This window comes from Protopterus annectens, chromosome 6.part0 (genome assembly GCF_019279795.1).
Source record: "Protopterus annectens isolate FY-2018-M chromosome 6.part0, PAN1.0, whole genome shotgun sequence".
Lineage (NCBI taxonomy): Eukaryota > Metazoa > Chordata > Ceratodontiformes > Protopteridae > Protopterus > Protopterus annectens.
This window is the reverse complement of record NC_056737.1, coordinates 474,880,352-474,885,835: the sequence shown is the minus strand read 5'-3', so window position 1 is coordinate 474,885,835 and position 5,484 is coordinate 474,880,352.

Below are 5,484 nucleotides of genomic sequence, written 5' to 3'. Positions count from 1 at the left end.
GTGTGTGTGTGTGTGTGTGTGTGTGTGTGTGTGTGTGTGTGTGTGTGTCTCCATGTATATAAATGCGTGTGTATGTATGTATGTGTGTGTGTGTGTGTGTGTGTGTGTGTGTGTGTGTGTGTGTGTGTGTGTGTGTGTGTGTGTGTGTGTGTGTGTGTGTCTCCATGTATATAAATGCGTGTGTATGTATGTATACATGTGTGTGTGTGTGTGTGTGTGTGTGTGTGTGTGTGTCTCCATGTATATAAAATGTTGTGTATGTATGTATGTGTGTGTGTGTGTGTGTGTGTGTGTGTGTGTGTGTGTGTGTGTGTGTGTGTGTGTGTGAGTGTGTGAGTGTGTGTGTCTCCATGTATATAAATGCGTGTGTATGTATGTATACATGTGTGTGTGTGTGTGTGTGTGTGTGTGTGTGTGTGTGTGTGTGTGTGAATATATATATATATATATATGTGTGTGTGTATATATAAATAACACACACACACACATATACATATACATATGTAGTTATCAATCACTCCATTGAAGCATTGATGAAGTGAATGACTGAGAAATGCCAGTGAGTGTTCTGCTCATTTAAATTTTAAGAGCATTGAAGGTGTACAGGTAAGCTAAGAGTGGAGATTGGAAAACTAATGCTGGAACTTTCAGATATTATGAAGGTTTTGACATATTATGGTTAGATTAAGATTTAAGTAAAGAGAGAGATTTATTGCAGTACATGTGTGTGTATCCGAACTGTACTATTTAGTGGTAGTGCTATGAAAAAGTTTTTTTTTTCAAAGATAAGGTGCAGGTTTGGGATTGGGGACAGGGTTAGGGTTAACAAGTATTAGGTGGTATGGGTGGGCTTTATCCCCGTGAACCCCCGTATTAATGCCTCCTAACCTTAACCCTGCACCTCACCTTCAAAAAACTTTCCATAATACTGCCACTATTCAGACAAATTAGTTCTGAATGTGTGGAGGGGTTTAAGGGTTTTGGTGGTTAGATTGCACACCTGTTATGTTGATTTTCATGTTTTGCATTTCAACAAATCAGCTTATACTGTGTGTTTTTGTGTGTGTGTATGTGTTGTAGTTAAGCAGAGTTATTTTTCTTCAGAGGATTGCAATGTTTAGGCTGAGCTCGGAAAAAAGTTCAAAAGTAATTAAAACCACTAGAGTGCAATAAATGCTAAGCAAAAAGAATATTTTATAAAAGAACTTTAAAAAAACAACTCACAAAATATGTTTATTAAAGGATAGATAAACAAGTTTTTGATAATATATATATGGAATTAGGACATGCTGAATAACTTGGAACATAATAAAAAAAGTCTTTCTGAGCAGAACCTCTGTGCCTGAACTGTGTTGCAGCATACAAACTTTTTTCAGCTGCTGTCTAATGCCCCATTTCCATTTTTGCCCTTTCTAGGAGTAAACTGACATATTAGAAAACTCTATAAGTACAAATTGTTTTATTAACAAGATACATTGCATTTAAGTGTCTTAGGTGACTGAGATTGCCTCCCAGTGGTTGAAATAGTAACTTATAAAAGTTGAATGTGTTTTATTCACCTCCATTTCATGCAGTTTGTTGAATGAGGTTTCCAGAATGCCAGATTGTCTATATGTGTGCATATATGTGCACACGTGTGTGTAGGTAGGTATGTATACATATGTGCTTGTGTGTTTGTATATATATATATATATATATATATATATATATATATATATGTGTGTGTGTGTGTGTGTGTGTGTGTGCGTGTGTGTGTGTGTGTGTGTGGGGGTATGTGTGTACACACACGCACATGTACATACACACACAGCCAGTTTGGCATTCTGGAAAAGTCATTTAAGAAAATGTATATATATATATATATATATATATATATATATATATATATATATATATATATATATATATAAACAATAATGGTAAATATAACAGGGCTTTTTATTTAAACTCTAGCACATTTCATTGCTGAAAATGAATATATTATTTCAAAATAGTATATACTGTGGTATAAGTAGTATATGCCTGGCTGCACCCTTGACTCAGTCACAAAAAGTAAAGTCAGTATTACATATCCAAGCAATAAATTGCAAATAGATTACTTTTTCCATGCCTTTTGTGATGTACTAAGAATTGAAGAATTCTTAAAATATAACAGTTGTGCTTATCATTAGACAAAGTGCACTGCTTTGCTATCTGTAGCAAGACGCCACACTCTGCATGCTAAGTACAGCAAAGAAGCATTTCCTAGTGACCTTTGGCTTTAAGTTTTGTAACACCCATCTTCTTTGCTAACCAGAGCCACAAAGGTCTAAGATGGCCTGATGTCTTATTTTTTCTATGCATTGGTAGCAAATTAGGCTTGAAAAAACAGCTAGATAATTTATATGTCATTTGTAAGGCATAACACCTTGATGGATAATTCATTTCACCGCAGTAGAAAAGATACAAGGTGTACTGGTTTCTTGCCATTTAGTTACATTTTGGCAATAGTGCTGTTCTCGCATATTGAACACTTGAACATTAGTGCTGAGGCCCTCATAGAAGAGGCAGACCATTTCAAATACTCAACAGCTTAAAAGGAAGTAGGGGTATAGCTTTGTGAAGTCAGGAAGGAAACCCTTGTGACCATGGCTTAACAGCTGATGCCTCTGAATGTCTTTTATCAGTGATCTGGCACTGTATAGGAAGGCATGTGACTAAAAACTTGTGCAACAAACAGTGACACTTGGAGGTTAAGCCTGAAAGGGGATCTTCAGAGGATTTGCAAGGTAAAAAGTGTTTAAACACCCTTTACTTTGTTTTATTATATTTTAAAACATATACTCATATTGTATTCTTGCCCAAATTTCTAATGTTGCCAGTCTTCTTTTTAATTGCAAATTAAGTACATTCTAGCTCTTTTAATAATTTACTTGTGACATTTATGCAGTTTCTTTTAGCCAACCGCATAACTGCAGTAGTGAGCTATTATGCCTGAGGCAAGCATTACTATGAAATAATGATGGAAGTCAAATGTATTAAGTATGTAATTTATTTAGCTTTCATTTGTGGCCTCATAATATGATCGTGTACTGTAAAGTTAATTAATCTAAAATCAAATCAGATCACTGACCTGATTTATTTTGCTATGCAGACCTTGTGCTTTAGCTTCAGGCCTTGCAGACATCAACATTCATCTGCTCTGAAATGCTCAGGTAGCCATCCTTTATTAAACTGTAGTATGTTTTCCACTCCCATTACTGTCCTTGAAGCCTAACAGCCCAGCATTATGGAATGTTCACTTGTTTAAGATGCCTTCAGCTTCAGTATTACTCCTTCCTGCTTAATTCTTTTTGTAATGACAGCAAATAGAAATATTCTTTCTTCTCCTGGTATCCGAAGTTAGTCGTATTTGCTCTGCATTCCATGAATCTATAAATTGGTAGCAAGGCTACTAAGGATTCACAAAATCATCTGTCTCTAGTGATGGACTTAGGGCCAACAGCTTGCTTATAAATTCTTATGTTTATATTAAGTTATCAGTGGGTCAACCATTGTAAGCTTAGCTAACAATGTCGTAGAGAAACCTTTGTAGGTAAGCTAATAGCTCAGAAGATGATTCTGCCTTGAATGGGAGGGTTGTATGTATATATTTCAGAGCTCATCTGATATGAAACACTTTTTTTAAATAATTAACCACTGTTTAGTTAAAAACATATACATAAGACAATTGCCTCTAGGAGCTACTCAAAGGTGTGACAGATCAGTTTTAAGCTAGAAGGGACTCCCATCTGACATCTGCTATGTTGAAGTCTCCCACTGCCACCATCATCATCACCGCTACTACTGGTTTCCTACTGGCTCATCTTCTCACTATGGTTCCCAGCGATCTGCTCCCTCCTTCAGTTATACTCAGAGTGCAGCAGACCACACTGCATCCAACAGAAATCATTCTCCCTTAGACTCAGAAAAGTGTAACCCCAGCTTCCTTACCATACACCCTCAGTCCCTCCTCCTTTACCATGCAGCCAGTTCCTGGTTTGTCATAAGCAGTTACCACACACATCCTTCCTGATTGATTTGATTTTTGTGACCTAGGGAATTCAGACTTTTAGCCCCAAGAGCTAGTTCTGGCTAGGCTTAAGATAAAACCCCCTAGGGCAGATAGCCTAGTATGAACCTATGAACCTATCACAGAGGCTTTATCCCTAAGACACTTGACACCCTGGATTTGACTGGTGGTTGCTTATTTAGTAATCTGGGAAGGGATGACAGTGCATAGTTGATGTTGGTTCTCCCATTTTTGGGAGGGTGGAAATGCCTGAATCCAACCACAGGGCCATCATTTGGGGGAAGGCCTTGAAAATGTATCTGCTACAATAGTGATTCTGGAGAGTGTAAGGCTGACACAAGACATGCAGTATTCCAGCTGAGCATTGCAGGCCAGCATAAACTTTCACTTGCACTGGTTTCAGTATGGCAGATATTTCACTATGTTGTCTGGCCAACAGGGGGTATAAGAAAGCATTAAAAGTGCCCCCTAATCCACATTGCATGATGGCAATGTTCTTTGGCTTTTGCCAACCTCTTCCACTGTCTATGAGTGTCTGGAGGTGTGGATATTAATGAGTCAATAATGGATGGTGGCTAGATGGCCACAGGGGGACACAGGCCATAAAAAATATTTAAAAAACTTTTTTGCCCATATATGAATCAACACTTACATTTTGAACAGTAAATATTTAACATTTCTACATTTAAATACTTGGTGCCGAGCAAACATTTTAAAAGCAAAAAGAAGGCTAGCAAATCCTAAAGTCTTCAAAAGTAAACTATTCTAGCCCAAGTAATTATGGAAAGACCTAAACATTTGGACATTTTTCTCCCTTTATCCAGCTCTGCTAAAAGTACAGTGCTTCTGTTCCAAGCCTTAACTGCCCACAATTCTATAATCATAGTTGCATCCACTCCCCTGTCCAAGAGTAAAGCCCTAATACCTGTCCATTTCAGTTGCTTCTAACATAAAGACAGTAGTGTTACTGAGTCCCTTAATCTCTTATTGTTCTTCCCATTCCTGATAACCTTGAGCAGTCTTTAATTTTTTTTAATTTACACTTTTTAGCATCGTGTGGTGGTGCTGCGATAGCGTCATCGCCTCACAGTAAGACGCTGTCCAGTTCGATTCTCAGCTAGAGCGTCTTCTGCGTGGAGACATGCATGAATGGGTGTACCTTCATTGAAGATTGTGCTTCAGAGCTGGGAACTTGGCACGTAAAAATCTACTGCCAATCATTAGCGGACCGGAGTTCCGCTGTGGCGACCCCTAACCGGGAAAAGCCGAAAGACACTACTCTTTTTGCCATACCTAGTATAACATTACCCTTTTTTATATGAGGTTTATGTTTATTCTTCAGCAGTCTTCTGAGTTAACTGTTTAGATATGCTTTACTTGTGCGAAGAGGAATTGAGCTGTCCTGAGATGCCCCCATCTTACCACCATAGCAC